Source organism: Equus asinus, chromosome 7, assembly GCF_041296235.1.
Source record: "Equus asinus isolate D_3611 breed Donkey chromosome 7, EquAss-T2T_v2, whole genome shotgun sequence".
NCBI classification, from domain to species: domain Eukaryota; kingdom Metazoa; phylum Chordata; class Mammalia; order Perissodactyla; family Equidae; genus Equus; species Equus asinus.
Window position 1 is genome coordinate 43,828,497 of NC_091796.1, and position 18,756 is coordinate 43,847,252.

The 18,756-nt window shown below is 35.8% G+C and overlaps 1 pseudogene; it reads right to left on the reverse strand.

The window, feature by feature from the left end:
* Nucleotides 1–16,886: 16,886 nt before the first annotated feature.
* Nucleotides 16,887–16,987, reverse strand: LOC123287527 (U6 spliceosomal RNA; annotated as a pseudogene).
* Between the last annotated feature and the right edge of the window lie 1,769 nt (nucleotides 16,988–18,756).

Below are 18,756 nucleotides of genomic sequence, written 5' to 3' on the forward strand. Positions count from 1 at the left end.
TCACTTTGAAGCATAACTTCTTAATTTCAGATTAACTCAGTATAGAACAGTTTCTTAAGAGGAGGCCAAAGTTTGAGAGGAAAGCACTAATGAAGAGAAAGTAAAGAAAGAGAGGAATTTGAAATATGTCATTAAAAAAACAGATATAAAACTAGATATAATCTTCCTTGAATATTTTATCATCTTCCCTCTGTCCCGAGATCACCATTCCTGAGGAGCAGCTCGTTATTTTCTGAAAGGGGTCAGGTGAGTCGTAGGAAACATTTGTTAGAACTCTGACTCGATAAAAAGTCTGAGACCAGGAATCACTGGGTTTTAGCCTCATGGATTGCTGCTAAAAGGGGAGTATAAGAAAGTAGGACATGTGGGCTAGCGCACTTTTGTTATTATGTCAAGTTTGGATCTCAGATGATACCTTGGAGTTCCTCCTGTCTAGTCTAGATTCAGGATTAAGTGGCTTTTCCTGGTTCACCTTTCCCTGACCCCATTTTGGTTCATTTTTGGTCTTTTATGGGTAGTGGTCATCAATCCCTAACAGGAGATTTCCCTAAGCTTGGCTGTGACACAGGCTACAAGGAGGTTGATCAAAGGCATTGTGGAAGTGATCTAAGGGACACCTATGCAGATCTGTTCCATTTATGCTCCTGTTTCTCCATCTAACTGCTTCCTCTAGCACAGTGGTATAAATTCTCATGTGCCTAGAATAGAAATCATGCACCTGAATATAATCAGATTCTCTTTTCCCTGGGGATAGAAGAAGCTTGAACTTTCCCAGAGTTTCGGGTGTACTACTAACAGTATCTACCTTAGCTGTTAGTCAATTTACTTTGGTAACACATCGGCAACAAACAGAGGAAAATAACCCAAATCAGTTAGATATGCCTTTATTTAATGCAAACAACAAAAATAGAAAACATTCAAGAAAAGTCGGTTCTCACTTTCCCACGTGAGCAATTCATTATGGAATCTTGTTCTTTTAACACAGTTTCTAGCTTCAATCTATTTCAACTCAAAAATATAAGATGAAAAATACAGTGGGCTAGAAGACAAGTATGAATAATATTACTAATTTTAAGAAAACCTGCCCTTGAGGGGCTTCCAGTAGAGTAATACACAAATAATTGTACGTAATAGTAAAGTGAGAAATTGAAGAATTTCAATTTCAAAGAAATTGAAGTTTCAAAGCAGTAAAATTTGAAGACAAAAACTATCAAATGAACTGTCTGCAAGGATCAGTGAATTTAAACAGCATGCCTTGGCTATCCTGCATTCTCAAAAAAATGCTGAGGTTGTAGAACCTAGGCAGGCTCTATTTTTCCGAAGCCCCAAACTCCTCATTTAACATGAATTAGGGAAAGCTTGCTCCAGGAAAGTTGAATGTACTTTATAAGTTGAGTGGCAGACAATCTATCAGGTCATCACTGGGAAGCCAAGGTTCATTCTGCAAGCATATCATTTATTAATTTCCTACCAAAGTGTCTGTCTTTCCTTACTTACTACAAGTTGACCCAAGGTCAAATATTACTTTCCTTACTGACAAATCAGTAGGCATTTGGTCTGGGATGGGATCACTGAATGAAGAGGGTACTTTAGTTTCTAGACAATTTAATCTGAGAGAAAATCCTAACTTTTCAGTAATGTCTTCTTGTCAACTACTCACTAGCAGTATTCGAAGGCTGATTAAATTTTGGAGGTGGAGAACGTATTTTTTAGGACCTGGATTTAGAATTAACTCATGACCTACCAAAATGTATTGAAATGTCATTTGGTTAATGGAAGAAAAATGTTAGTTAAAAATAAACAAACTTAAAGAAAAAGCCTAAATTATAGGGTGAGTTCTGGCTCTGTCAGTTCTTAGGTAAGTCTCTGGTGGAATGTTGAGATTACATTAAGGAATTAATCCTTTGTAAGGTAAAAGGAGAAAGATTGGAGAATGAGTCTAGTTCCAAAGTAAATCATCCTACTCAAAGAGAAGGTGGACAGAGGGGAAGCCAATGGTTACAGCAGCAGAAAATTGTCCTTACGTTAAATGTACAAGGCTCAGATGGAAAAAGATGGCACAAAATATTATACAAAGTTAACAAAAAGTGCATTAATTTATATCCTCATAACCTTCTCCCCCCGGGCAATACATTTATCCCAAATATTAATCAGGAGATTCACATGATGTGACTCTGAATGTAATGAGACAGACTGGGAGTGCTGGTGATAGAAATGGGACAGGCATAGCTCTGCTGCATCATAAGAAGAGGGAGACAATAGGTACATGTGGCCCTAAAAGACATCTGATAATTTGAAGGAGCCTCCACTGCACCCCACTGCCTTTCGTACTTTCCAGGAGATGTGGCAAATATAGTTTGATAAACCTTAAAACATATCCTTGAATACCCAGAGTGGTTACAGCTCCTACGTCAGAAGTGTCCTGACACTAATGGCTCAAGCTATACAACTCAAACAATACGAGCCACTTTTCATTTGCAACCCAAACAGCTTAAACAATGAAAAAGTATCCCAGGACTGCTTAGTGGAAGAAATTTACTTGTAATGATGTGAAGTCCTGATTCCTTCCCTCCCACTCAAAACCAGAAGTGTGCAGAGAAGAAAAGCCTCGCATTGTTATTGTCTCAGTGCACATGAGATTCTAAAGTACCAAAGGGTGCAATCTACAGTACCCCCGCTGTGAAAGTCCTTCTCCAGCAGCTGCAAACTGCTAGAGGGTCATGTTTCGCTTGTGGTTTCTTAAAATGCTATCACAGTCCCAGGAGCTCTCTTGCTTTCCAACATCCCTTCACTTAACCGGCAGCCTCAGTGGGCATGCACAGCGCTGTTTAGCTGCAATCTCATGCCTTCCCAATTCTATATTTGATGTGTCTGAACCTCCCCGCCATCTTAAGTAGCCAACAGCAGGACTTGTCTCAGAAGCTGTGAAACTGTGTATTTCAGTGACTATCTCAGTGGCCCATTGTTTGTCCGGTGACAGAGACTTGTGATGAATGTTTCTGAAATGACATTTGAGATGACAGGGGATGAAAATCCCCAAGTCAGAGACCATAGTTCTCGGGGTCTCCAGAGCAGTGTTGTTGTCAATAAAGCTGGTATGTGCAAAGATGTTGCAACATGGACAGCCCCCAAATCAATTTATCATCACAGTCCATGAAACTCAGCTGTGGCAAAATCAATACAGAATTTCAGGCTTCCTGATAAAGAAGCAGAGAGAATTTTATTTACTCTTTTTACTTTGCAAATGTTACCTTTAAAGCCTTTGAAGAAAACAATATGTCGGACTATCCTATAAAGTTGAACTAGGACAAACATTGTGTCCAAATAAGATTAAAGAACTAATCTAGGATGCTTTCAGGGCCTAGGAACGCACCATTTCAGGATGATGTTTTGACAGAGAAATAAGGATAGCTTTAAAATGATAAATAAAACAATCTTGGTAGGTTAAAAATTGTACAGTTCCAAAATGGAAAATGTCTGAAAAGTAGCATTTATATAAAATGGAAATATTATTGTGTTTATTTCACACTCGTGAATTTCAAGTATTTTAAACACAGCAAAATAGTTATTATATAAAGTCCAAGGAAAATGTAGTGTAGGAAGTTCTGATTTCTGAGAGAAGACTGTCATTGTAATAGTTTGGTTAAATAATAACAAAAACTAACAATATCTACTTAAGAGTCAACATTTATCCTGCCAGGCACTGTGTTAAGGGCTGTACGTGTGTATATAAATTAATCTTCACAGTAACCAATAAGGTAGACATTTTTAATATCCTGACTTTACAAAAGAAGTAATTGAAGGACAACAAAAGTAAATAATGGCACAAGGATGCAAAGCTAGTAAGTAGTTGAGCTAAAATAAGAACCCAGGAAACCTAATTCCAGAGCACATGCTTGTAAACACTAGGGAATACTCACAAAATGAGGGGAGCCATTTTTCTTCCCCAGTCAACTGCAAGACTTTCGTGTCTAAATTCAAGGATTTGGGGCAAATTACCTGATGGTAAGATCTTCTTCTAATGTCATTTGCTATCACTATTAAAAATACTGCTATAGCCATAACCATACTATGTGTTAGCTTTGTGAGCTCCTTGAATTTGCTCCAGTGGTAATGAAATTAATGAGACGGTTTTGTAGAACAAAATATTTGTATCTAGGATACTCACTATCATCAACTTAGCTAATTCCAGAAATATTCCAAACCATTCTCATCCAAGTCTTGGTATCCTATAGTTCCCAAAACTAATTTCAGTGGAAATCAGTTTAAAAAAAGAAAGAAAATACCAGTTTGCTTTAATTTTAACAGGCTTGGCAATTACACAGCCACACAAATGGAATCTAAGTTCTGGAGTTGATCTGGCAATGCTACATAAGTTCCGTTCCTCAAATTAATCTAATATTGATTTACTATTATATTAATGCCCCTCTCACTTTGAAGCTCACAAAGTAATTGTACTTATTTACTAAATTAAAACAGTTTTGACAAAAGCAATGTTTAGAAAACAACTGGATTCATATCCTACAGAAAGCACCTCAAATTTATCCTGGCACTCTCTACAGAATGAATGAAGAACACAACTTAAAATGCATGCCATGCTGTGTAAAAACAAATCACCACTCATCCCATAAGACATCAGCCTGGACTTTGCGGTCAGAAAATTTCCTCAGAGCAAATCACCTTTGCCATCCTGACAAGTGTTTTAGAGGCATCAGAAGAATACTGTTTATCCTAACTGGACACATCACTATATTCAGAGGTCTAGCTTTCTACTTATTACTACTCCAAATTCTGTAGAAATTCAAACATTGGACATTGGTCCTTTACAAAAAAGTTGTATGAGAAAATTCCAATCCGATATTGAGAACCTAGATAAAAAATACATATTTTTTGTATTTTCTAATATAATTTTTATATCTTAATATAGATTGTAGAATAATTAAGTAAATGAAAGAATACCTTTGCCTCACTCTCTAACAAATGTAAGCAGATGTACATCGATAATTATTTACTTTCTTTCCTCCTAGAACCTCAGGTCAAGTGTTCCTGACAGCTCATCTACAGATCCTCACTGGTAAGGCAGCAGGAAGACTGCCTTTGTTATTTCATTTCAGAATTTCTTCCTACAGTGATACGCCAATTATCAGCTGGTGATCATGTATGCAATATCTACCTCCTCACAAATTCTACCTAAGATGGCTTTAACTCTCTTCAGGGAGAATTTATTTTAGTTTTCCCCAGTAAGGGGGCCCACTTCTGTTGCCCATACATATAGATTATTGTTAAGGCTTAAACATGGCATAATGACATATTAAGATGATTTCAGCTTTTCCATTGCTATGATCAAAATAAAGTGCATTGGTAAGATCAGGGTATAGGATTAATCCAAAATTGGGCCAAAGAACAAGGTAAATTGTATAGTTTAAAGGATGCTTGACAAACTATATACCATCAAATCCTAACCACCAGAACCAATCATTCTATTTAAGTTGCTGAGAAAAGAATTAATGCCAGAAAGCCATAGATAATATAGTCCTGCATATACAGGAACTAGCCATGCAAATCCACATGGATTTCTTTAACATATTTCATATAGAGGATAAGGTAAGCAACTGTGTATGTCAAATTAGATTAAGGTTTTGGGTAATTGCAAACTTAATTAGATTCAACAGTCTTTATGATGTGACGACCAAAAACAAAACAAAACTTCAAGCCATTATTCAATGTGTGCATTTTATTTGTTTCATAAAACAAACAGTAATTAAATATTTACTACGTATAGAAATTTTGCTAGGCACTCAGTATAGTGTAGTAAACATGATAGATTTTTTTTGCCCTCATGGAGTTTATAGTTTAGCAAGAAAGACAAACAATTAAATAGGATATGTCAATGATAGATGGTAAGTTTTAAGATAAAGAAGCACATGAGTTATGAAAACTCCATGCTAGAGGAACTGACATAGGGAGGATCTAAACAAAATAAACAAGAAAGAAAGAATGCTGGGTGTTGAGAAGGAGTCAAGAGTTATGTGAGAAAGGGAAGGGGAAAGAAAGATCTATGACGCAGGACAGCTCTTTAAAGACCCAGAAGCAAAAGAGACCATGGCATATTCAAGAAACTAAGAGATGTCAAGCATAGCTGGAATATAGAGTGTGACGTTGACAGTAAAAATGATATCATCAGGACGAAGGGAAAAGTAGTAGCAAGACCTGGAAAGAACCCATTAGCAAAGTTGAAACTGTTTAGCTTTATCTGAGGAGGAACAGGAAGCTTGTTAAAACTGTTTAAACAGGTTTAAAACTGCGTGGTAAGATGATCACCATGTTTTATAAAGATCATTTTAGACCTGGCTATAGGCTTTAAGAATCTTTATGAATTTTCATTCCCACCTGGGAAGAGGATATGTAAATTTTGACCTGAGCATGGTAGAGAAACTTAAAGTTGAGATGCAGGAAAGACATCCCATCCTGAAAGTAACAAAAAAATAAATAATTCCTTTTACTCTCAGTGAAAACTTGTCTCTGTCCCAGGCTCCAGGTGGAAAAGAAATTTAAAAAGCTAGGGTTATGCCGGACATGGAGTGGGTTCCAATTTTCCAAAGGGACATGGAACCTAAAATCTTAAAATGATAATTTGTTTTTCAAACAGGTCCAGGCCAGTGAAAACTCTGGAGTATCCACAATAATAAAAGAAAAAAAGTAAATTCACTCTGTAACTTAAAAAAAAAACTAACTAAACTAAAAATTAGCTCAAAAGAAAAACTTTAAATCACACAAAGGAAATAGCCAAAGAAGTTAGAGGCAGCATGCGTAGAAACATGTAAGTTTAGACCCCCAGCAACTTCATACGGGAGTCATTCTGAAAAAGATTACAAAATACATATATTTAAAGTGACTGAAGAGATAAAAGAAAGATGAGAAAAGATAAATAAATATTTTTAAAAAGGGAAAAAAATCCCAATTTTAGAAAAGAATTAAAACAAACTGGTAGAAATGAAAAATACCATTGTAATTAAACACACAATGGGTAAAAGATAGAGCTGAGAAAATTACCCATAAATCAACACAAAGAAACAAAAATGAAAAACATAAAAGATCAATTAAGATATGGAAACTAGAATGAAAAATTACTACATAGATTAAATATGTGGTTCTTGGAGAAGGAAAAGAAAGAAATTGGAAGAACTATTTAATGAGGAAATTACTGAGAAGTTTCCAGATATGTTGAAAGTCATAAATATTAGAAAACCATGAGTTCCCATAAAATAAATAATGAGATAAACACATTGTGGCAACACTACAAAATAAGATCGCAAAGAAGAAAATCTAAAGAGCAGAAACAACAACAAAACACAATTGCCTCCCAAAAGGCAACAATTGCATTGAGAGGGGTCTTTCCAAAAGCAACAAAAGAGGCCAATGGAGTATTACCTTCAGTGTGCTTCACCTGTCAGTGTAGAATCCAATATCCTATAAATTTTCATAAAAATGGAGGACAAATTGTATTTTTGGACAAAAAAGAAAAGAGAGCTTATGTGTTTTCCAGTTATATAAATTCAGTTACACAACAACTAAACATAAATTTCTGCAAAAAGGAAATTAAACCCCAATGACAAAGTGTTACACAAGAAGCAATGGTAAGGCAATTATGAAAATTGTGGGTGAATGAAATTTACAACTTATTGGGGAGCACTAAAACCAACGATCTAAAATACCAGATGAGAATATAATGGGAAATGCAAGGAGTGTGATTACAGTTCAAATGTTCTAAGGTTTGTATGTTCCTCATAAGAAGGATAGAAATATTGGTAAACTTTAAATTTAATTCAGTTATATAGGGTAGAAAATTATACTCATATGGAATAAAAATAGACTGTCTAGCCTCCTAATTAGTAGAAAGGGAAAAAGGAAATAAAAATTGATAAATTCAATAGAAGAAAGTAAAGGCTAAGAAGTAGCAAAGAAAACTCATCATAACAGAAAAGAGAAAATAAAATAGAATTAATTCCGAATATATGAGTAATCATGACAAATGTAAGCGAGTTAAGTACACCACTTAAAAGACAAGAATTCTCAGGTTGGATTTTTAAAAATCCACCATTATACTGTCCATAAATGTCACATCCAAACATAATGACATAGAATGTTGAAAGCAAAAGGATGGAAAAATATATCAGAGGTATACTAGCCAAAAAAAGAAAAACAAAAGAACAGAAATAGCTGTGCAAACAAGCTAGACTTTTATTAAAAACAAACAAAACAGCGACTGGCCCTATGGCATAGCAGTTGGTTTGGCATGTTCCCCTTTGGTGGCCCAGGTTCACGGGTTCAGATCCCAGGTGTGGACCTACACCATTCGTCAGCCATGCTGTGGTGGCGACTCACATATAAAGTGGAGGAAGATTGGCACAGATGTTAGCTCAGGGCTAATCTTGCTCAACAAGAAAAAACAAACAAAACAAAGCAAAACATACAAACAAAAAAGAACAAAAAAATACCATACTTAAGTTAACCAAACTAACCAAGAACTAAGAAGATATTTCTGAACCTGGAGACCTGAAAAGCATAGCCCTCAAAAACAATTAGCAAAAAAGTTTCAAGGTGCAGATGTGCATGGCAATGCCCCTTCTGAGTCCATACCTCCCAGAACGCATTTCATATGTGCACAAGGAGACATGTACACATTGTTCATGTGAACAGTGTTTGCACAGAATTGGAAACAGCCTAACAGTCCACAAATAGGAAAATGGATAAAGAAGTGATGGTATGTTTGTAAAATGGAAAACTAAATTTTTGGTAAAAGAAATAACATAACATGCTAGATCCATATGTCAATATGAGTAAATCTCAATAACAATGTTTGTTGAAGAAAAGTATGTTCATTATGATGTCACTGTAACTTTGAAACGTATACTATTTGTTGTTCTGGGATATACACATAGATGGGGAAGGGAAGGAAAGGATATACAGCAGCCTCAGAACGGTCGGTATGTCTGGAGAGAGAACAAAGTATTTTGGGGAAGACTGACAAACCACCAAATTCTCGCTAAAGCTTTTCATTCTGTCTCACACTGGGACACATAGCATGAGGCTGTCTTGTAAGCCATCTCATGCCCAGAAAATCTTACCTTATCAGGGAACTAAAGTTAAAACAAAACTAAATTTCTTTAATCTTTGCCTTTCCCCAGACTAATCCCAAAATAGCCAATGATGGAGACTCTAGCGGTAGTCAATGAAATGCCTCAGGCTTTACATTATTGCATCCACTTTCTCAGGGTATCAAATTGATAGCAAATGTACTCTATCAGAGACAATCACACTTGCTTTGAAAGCCCATTAACATTAAAATCCTTACAAGTGAGTTGATTGCAAATCTAATCTAACATAGCTAATTTAAAGCACACTTAAAGAATAGTGAGTGTGTTGTTTTCATTAGGCGTTTGGCTTCAGTATCCTGGCAAAGGATGAGAAAAAAAAAGAGGAAGAAAGACTTGGTGTCTAGTTCTTAGGCAACCAGCTTGTTTCAAAAGAATTTAGCTGTTAACCGTTCTCAGCACGGTCCACAGGTTCTAATCAATATTAAGAGTCCTTTGACAAATGAGGAATGTAGCCTGACCCACCCTTACAGGGATAAAGCTATTTCCACCTCATCTTTAAATAAAGCCTGGAGGCTAATGGTTTGGTAGAATTAACAGGATACTTTCAAAGTTTAGTGTTTCAAAAATTTGTACCAGTTACCAAAAAATAAAAATTTAAATGTGGCAGTACAGTGCTGCCTACCTTTGCTCTGCAAAAGCCTCAACTGGCAAGTGTGTCAATCAGGCACGTAAACAACCAAGGATTGCTCATTTAGTTAGTGCTAATTTAGAGCTTTCATGGGAAGTTTTCACGATAGATGGCTTTTTCTGCTCGCTCTAACTTAGTACTTTTCTTTTATTCTTTTTTTTTTTTTTTTACTTTAGAGAGATTTTTGAACCAACTAATACAAGTCCTTGGTATTTTGGTAGAACGTGGAAGGAGGACATCAAATAAAAATTTCTGTTAATCAGCGTTCTAGTGCCTTCATGGAAGGGGTATGTAAATTAGACTAAGAATAGGTGACTCTCCAAACCAAGCTGAGGCATGAAAAGCATAGCATACACTCAAAACTAGTAGCAGAAATTCACATATATCATTGCCCAATGGAAAGTACACAGTTTGTTCATTTACCATATTTCTAGTAATTTTAATTTATTTAGCTTGACTGAGGTGGTCTAGTGGTTAAGATTTGGCATTCTCACCACCCCAGTGGGGTTTGTTTCCCCTTTGGGGAACCACAGCACCCGTCTGTCGGTTGTCATATTGTGGCCGCTGGGTGTTATTGTGATGCTGAAAGCTATGCCACAGGTATTTCAAATACCAACAGGGTCTGCCATAGTGGACAGATTTCCAGACTAAGATTCCAGACTAAAACAGACTACGAAGAAGGACCTGGCCACCCACTTCTGAAAAACTCGCCCATGAAAATCCTATGAATAGCAACAGAGCATTGTCTGATACAGCGCCAAAAGATGAGAGGATGGTGCAAAAGGACCGGGCAGGGTTTGGGTGCAAAAGGACCGGGCAGGGTTCGGCTCGGCTGTATACAGAGTCACTGGGAGACTGGACAGAGCTAACAACAAGAGCTTAACTGAACCCATAATCTTAGCTTTATATTTCTTCTCCCTAGAGGAATCTCACTTTTTTTCTTTAAACTAACAGAAAAGACTTCTGCCAATACAAAAAAAGCAAATTGCATACCATGATCCAGGTTTGATTAATGTTTGCAACTTTTTAAAACACATTTTTACTTTTCACAGTAGCTATTTCTAAAGCAAAGAAAAATGCTAAGAATACTTGAAATATATATTCTGTTAAAGCCATTCACACTGTGGCAACTAGAAATTGAAATAGCTAATACAAGATTAGTGTAAATTAATGTACCAAATTACAATGCCTTATTTATCTTGAAATTAAAGCAGTAGAATATGTGTACATGCCTAAAATTGAGATTAAATAAATTTATGATAGGCGTTGCAACATTTTTTGGCAACGAAACATGAAGTTAATGGTTTACTCCAAAAAAGAGTTCTTAACGGCATCCCTAAAATAGTTACTATAAAAAATCCGCTCATATGCTACATGAGAATAATGTCAATTCGTCAACACTTCAATGATGTCTTACATTTGCAAATTTATCTAGTTAAATACTGAACCTGTATGTGATTAAGTAAATGTTCAAGTGTTGACAAGACAAGGCCAGGTGTCATTATCCCCAACATTGGATGGGAAAACTACGACTCAGAAAAGTTCATTGACCTCTCCAGGTTCACAAAGCTAATAAACCGTAGAGCTGATAACAGAAAGCATTTCTTTAATTGTGTGTAAAATAAACTTTTAAGACCCTTTCACCACTGATATAAGCCTTAATCCAAAATGCTTTCCAAAATTCCATACTAACTTTGAAGAAAGATTGACAAACTTCACCTAATGCAAATAAGCATATGTTCTCAGTGTTCAGCACCCAGCAAGCCTGAGCCTCTTCCAGCTGAGTTCCTTTCTAGTCATTCACTTGTTCAGAGGGACTCTGTATAGTATATCCTACAGGCTAAGGTTCAGGCTGCAGAGGTAAGATGGACAATAAAAGAACTATGATAGACTGTTCGAGACAGTAATGTTGAACAGTTGAAGTCTTCAGGCTTCTCACCAAAGAAGAGATAAAGCATGTAGGACAGAACTGTAGTAAACTATACTTTTAATATAGTTACCATTCACGGAAGCAATAGGGTTGAAAGAAAGAAATAAGATTGAAGCCACTGAATTTTCCTTCTGAATAATCTATTCTTGGTAAGTAGAATGTATTTACTTAGAATGTATGTTTTCATAAAATTGTTCGAGGGATTACATATGGAGTGGGTATAGGCAAAGATGAAATAGATAACTGAATTATTTGTGAAACAGAAACAGATTCTTAGCCAGTTAGACTAATCGTAGAAGCCTTTTGCAGACTCTATAATCTAATAATTGTTTTATTGATATAATAACTTTTTGCTGAGCATGACTATATAAAAGGACAAGTGCAAGAAGCTGTGAGAGATAAAAAATTTGTATAATAAATGGGTTCACAATTTAATGAAGAAGACCTTACCAAGATATACAGGGAAAATAAATGTAAACCCAAATAACCATAAGATAGGACCATAAAAGAACATATGACTGGTATAATGTTAAATTCTTTAAAAGTTTATTAGAAGAATAGAGCATAGGCTAGAACAGCCACTTCTAGCTATCAAAAGATAACATTGGTTCTGGGCCTTGAGGTAGCTATGGAATGATAAGACTGATATGGTAAGGTAAAAAGCAAACAGTCAGATTTTAAAATGCATAAACTATATGAGCGGGTGTGAACAGATAAACTAGGATGGATTCCAAGGAATGCATTGAAAGATAAGACTGAAAATACATGTGGCAGCCATTGTTGAAGGTCCTTGAAGACCATGTTTAGGCATTTGGCCTGGATTTATTAAGCATGGGGATCAGGATTTGAGGAAAAAGTAAAGCATGATTGTAGTTATGCCTTAAGAGTAGTCTGTCAGCAGAAATGGAAATTAGATTGGAACAGAAGCAGTGCTAAAAGTGGGGAAAACATCTAGGCAGCCACTACAAAACTTAAGATAAGTAACAGGTTAAAGCTTTATTTCTGAGCTGCACATTCAGCAAATCTCTTCTTAGGAGTTCCCCTTTCTAAAACTAAAGTAACACCTAGTTACAACATCTCTACCATTTACAGCAGAGGTTCTCACTCTTGTGTGTGCACAGTGAGTGATCTTCTGGGTATCTTTTAAAAATGGCCAATTCAGGATCTTACCATCAGATATTGTTACTGAGCAAGGGCTCACCACCCAGTGTGCATAAAGAGCCAATCATTACAGCATCAGCCTTTGGGAAAAGAAAAGAAGCTTTATTTGTGAGTTGGATCTGCAAGGAGACAGGAGGCATGTGTTCTCAGATCTGTCTGCCTGATCCAGGGCTTGGGGTAAAATTTATGGGACAAAGGGCAGGGTAGTCTGAAGTGTGGGACTAGATGATTGGAGGTAAGGAGAAGTGAGGTAATGGATGATCTGCACGAGCATTGTCAAGATTCATTGCTCTTCATAGGATGCACGTTCACAAAATAGTGGTATTAGTATGACCTGAAGGTGTGGTTTTCAACCCTTTGACATCAAAAAGATCACTTATTGGCATTTGCACAGGCCCAGTTAATGGGTTGGCAGTCTCAGCCAGCCCGAACTGGACAAGGGGGTCTCAGTTTCTGAAAGACCACTCTTAATTACTCTGTTGATACAGAGGGGTCAGTTGAACTGGTCCTAGAGGGCCCATGGTTACAAAATTTGAATCAGAATTTCTAGGATAGGATCCATGGAGGTTTCAATAATTCTCCAAGAAATTTTGATGTGGACGATCCAGGGATTATAATCTAAAAAACACTGCTTTAAGGAATCTAAGGGTTTTAGAAAAATTTTTCCTCAACTTCATCCTTCTTGTGGGAAACCTTCCATGAATAGCCAATAGCAAAATGTTCTCTATTATGGGACTTCTGACCTACGCTATTTTTAAGGAAAGTAGAAATTGATTGTAACATAACAAATTATTAACTCAATCATTACATATAGTACACAAATAGGAAAATATTCACAAATTGTAAAGATTTGGCATTATATATAACGTACTGTTCTTAAAGAAGACTCTGTTTGTTCTAAGTGGAAAAATAGATTTTTCTGTCATTTTTCTCCTTTTATCATTCTTCTCAGGAACACAAAGAAAAAACATAAAGCCTTGATGTAAGACTTGTAAATGGATGGTGTTTACTTGGCAACAAAACTGATTAATGCTTTTTGTACTTAATTTTAAAACAGTACTAACAGGAAATGCCCTTAGTTCCCCATTGAATCCTGACTGACTCCATGTAGTTCACAAAACGGTGTATAGTTGACAGTGTCAGTGCTCAGGCCAGATCCCCATGCCCTTAGCTACTGCGTGCTTTGCTTCCTTCAGCCTACACCTTGAACTTTTTGGAGGAACATCCTTGTGCTACCAGAGCTGCTTTGACCACAAGTGCAGAGAGCCAATGGTGCCTGGGAATTCATGTCCCTCCAGGATAGCTCTTAGCCAATGACGACTAGTAGGGAATTATGAAAGCCCGACTTCCTTTACTGAACTTGGGACAAATTCTGTGGCTTGATTTCCACTCCAGAGCCTCCGTGAGGAATCAGGCTGAGATGGGGACTTTCCTTGAAACCTCACCTTTGGCTTCCTTCCATTTCACAGTCTGCTTTCCTCACTCCCATGTGGGTTTCTCCTGGGAGCATTTTCTTAACAAACAATGTGTATCGGATTCCTTATCACAGGGTGTGAGTCTAGGGAACTCAGCCTAAGGCACAATGTTAATCTCACTTTCAACTAAAGATCCCTCTAGGAGAAAAATAAACAAAAAGACAAATGTATCAACATTTTGATATTTTCCTGTAAACAAGAAAGTCCTAGTCAAAGGGTCTCTGATCCTACCTTGAAAAGGCAAGGATTTATTAGTGAAATTTAAATAGAAGGGTATGTTTATTCTACTTACCCAACTCCAGATTTTTTCCACCTAATTCAAAATCCCTTTCTTATTTACTCCCTTGGTTTAATATTAAAGACAGATTTGGCAGAATCACAATATGTTGCCAATTAAACCTGAAAATACCTTAATATTTTTGATTTGTCAGTCTCATCATCTCTCTAACCTGGAAGAATTTTCAATTGAGGACAGAAACCCGTTTAGAAAGAGAGGTGGTCCAGGAGAGTCAGGTAATGCATACAACTTTGTCTGAAATCTATCTTTTTTATTCAACATTGGACGAACTTAAAGACTTCAGCTGTGTCTTATCAAAACTTGATAGAAGGCTATTGGTTCTAACTCCTGAAGGTACCATCTGATTTTAGTGATCAGAATATACATAAATCAAGCCATGTCCATGGTTTAAATACATTTCCAGGAAAATTGTCTGATCAGACAGTTGTAAATTCTAGAAGTGTGTATAATAAATGCAAATCTCCTTAAAAGTAAGCAATCTGTCAGCATATGCTCTAAGTTTTATTTGTCTTCTATCAAATACAATCCCTTTTCTGACTACCCACGGGTCTTCTAGTTTAGTCTGGAATTGAACCCTTTCCTTTCAAAAGTATCTTAAGTATCGTTAGACCTATTGTCCCACCAATGTTTTTCTGTCCACTTTACCATTTCTTTCTAATTCTTGTGACTTTCTTGGATGGTAACCGTCTGGAACTTATCTGTCATCCTGTGATTAACTTTGTTGCTGACACATACTTGGATCGACTTATTACCATTGTCCAAATATGCACCCAACTAAGGATTCCCACAGAATCTCCCCTCTGATGTGGGATTAGAGTATTATTCTCTCTAGCTTGACACTCAATATTCCTGGCTACATTCCCCATAACTGCAATCCACAATCAGACAACTTCCATTGCTTACAGCTCAAGACAAGTATTTTCTAAAGCGAGTCTGTGGAATCCTGGTACTTGAGGATAATTATAGGTAATATGTGAAAAGAAAAAATTTTGGATGTATACACCCATAAAACCATTGCCACAGTCAATTTAATGAACCTATCCATTATCCCCAAAAGTTTCCTCTACCACTTTACAATCTATTCCTCCAAGCCCTCCAGGCCCCACATCCCTAAGCAACCATCAATCTTCTTTCTGACACAATAGATTAATTAAAATTTTCTAGAATTTTGTGTAAATGAAATCATAAGGGATATAATCTTTTATATCAGGTTTCTTTCACTCAGCATAACTGTTTGGAGGTGCATCCATGTTTATGTACATATCAATAGTCCCTTCCTGTTTATTGCTGTATAGTATTTCACTGTATAGATATACCACAATATGTTTATCTATTCACATAAATAGACATTCGGGTCAAGAAGGGACACTACTGGCATCTGGTGAGTAGAGGCCACAAATGCTGCTAAATATCCTATGATGCACAGGACAGTGCCCCACAACAAAGAATTATCCAGCTCAATATTGAGAAGGTTGAGAAACTCTGGCTTAACTAACTTATAAAGATTTTATGTTACATTTTCTTCCAAAAATCTTATGCTTTTAGTTTTTACATTTATGTCTATGATTCATTTTGAGTTAATTTTTGTGTATCTTGTGAGGTATGGATACACCTTGTGAGGTGTATCTTGTGAGGTATGAGGTATGGATTCATATTTTTGCACATGGATATCCAATTTTTTTTACACTATTAATTAAAAGGACTATACTTTCTCCATTGAGTTATCCATGTACTTTTGTTGAAAATCAATTGGCCATATGTGTGGTAGTCTATTTAAGAACCCTATTCTATTTGTTTAATCTATTCATCTATCTTGACATAAGATCTTGATTACTCAAGCTTTATGATAACTCTTGAAATCAGTGTAAATCCCCCTTTTCAAAATTGCTTTGGCTATTTATCCCAAAGCATTTAATATATCTTATGCTAGTGTGCAAGGGTATTTTTATTAATTTTTTACCATGATAAACTGTATATCCATAAAATTCATCGTTTCAAGCATTTTGAAGCATGCAGTTCAGCAGCACTAAGTACATTCACATTGTTGTGCAACCATCACCACCATCTAACTACGGAACATTTTTCATCTTCCCAAATTGAAAATCTGTATCCATTAAGCAATAGCTTCCCGTTCTTCCTCCCCCCAGCACCTAGCAACCATCATTCTACCTTCTGTCTCTATGATTTTGACTCTTCTAGGTCACTCATGTATGTGGAATCATAGACTATTTGTCCTTACAAATGCAGATGCTTCACAAATTTGCAAGTCATTCTTGTGCAGGGACCATGCTAATCTCTGTACCATTCCAATTTTAGGTTATGATTGCCAAAGTGAGCACTATTTATTACTTTTTTATTCAACTTCTGATTATTCATTGCTAGTATAGAGAAGCATATTTTTGTATATTGATCTCATGTCCTATAATCTTGCTAAGCTCAACTACTTATTCTTGTAGCTTTTTTGTAGATTTCATTAGATTGTCTACATAGAAGATCATGTCATCCAAAAAAGACAGGTTTACTTCATCCTTTCTAATCTGAATTCCTTCCATTTCCTTTTCTTGCCTTATAGCATTGGCTAGAGTTGGTATTACAATGTTGAGTCAACTACAAGTGGTGACAGCAGATATCCATGCTTTGTTCCTGAACTTATGGGAAATACATTCAGTCTTTTATTTCAACAATAAGATGATGTTAACTATATATTTTTCATAACTGTCCTTTATGAGGTTGAGGAAGTCTCTTTCTATTTCTAGTGTGCTGAGTATTTATTAGAATGTATATTTTACTGTGGTTGGGTGAGGTGCCCTCTAACTGTCAATTAGGTCAATAATAAGTAAGAATTCTATATTCATAGTTATGTTCAGCCTATCATTTTATTAATTATTGCAGCAGGGAAGTTGAAATCTCTGAATTTAGTTTTGGATTTTCTATTTCTCTTTAGAGTTTCAAAAGTTTTTGCATTATGTATTTACAGCTCTGTTGTTAGGTTCATAAACATTTAGGATTGTTATTTCCTCTTGCTAAATTAATTGTTGTACCACTTAAAGAGACTCTGTTTACCCCATATAATATATTTCTTCCAAAAGCTACTTCATCTGATAGAGATGTAGCTAATTCAGATTTCTTTTGATAAATATTTGCATGGCATATACTTATCTGTCCTTTTAACTATTTGTGTCTTTATATTTAAAGTGGATTTCTTGTAGACAGCATACAGTTCAGTCTTTCTTTTTTGTCCAATTTGACAATCTGGCTTTAATTGGAGTATCTGGACAATTTAAATATACTGTAATTTTCTATATGGTTGACTTTTTTTATCTGTTATTGATATGGTTGCTATTTGGTTTCTATTGGTCCTATCTGTTCTTTGTTCCATTTTTTCTTCCTTCTTTGGATGACTTGAGCTTTTTATTTCATAGTACTATTTTATTATCTATGTTGACTTTTTAACTATAACTCTCTGTTGTGTTACTTTAGTAGTTGCTTTATGGAGTGTGTATACACTTTTAACTTATCATGGTCAGCCATCAAATGATATACCAGTTCACATGTGGTTTAATAACTTTTCAACAGTATGCTACCTCTACTATTTGATGAAATTTTGTGCTACTATTGTCATACATTTTAATTCCACACATTTTATAAACCCCACAATATATTGTTATTATTTTTGGTTATACAGACAATTATGTTTAAAAGAGGTCAAATAATTTCAAAAATTCTTTTAATTTAATCCTGTGATTATTGTGTCCAGTAATCTTCATTTCCTTGTGTACGCCCAGTTTGTCATCTGGTATCATATTCCTCCTGTTTGAAGGACTTCTTTCCTCATTTCTTATAGAGCTAATCAGTTGATGATAAACACTTTCAGTCTTTATATTTCTGAAAGATTCGGTATTTTGTCTTTGTTTTTGTAAGATATTTTTGCTGCATAATGGGTTTCAAGTTAATAGCTTCCTCATTCAGTACCTTAGAGATGTTGTTCCCCTGACCTCTTGTTTACATCTTTTTCAGTGAGAAAACTGAGATTTTTTGTTTTTGTCTTTGATTTTCTGAGGAAGATTCACCCTGAGTAACATCCACACAAATCTTCCTCTATTCTT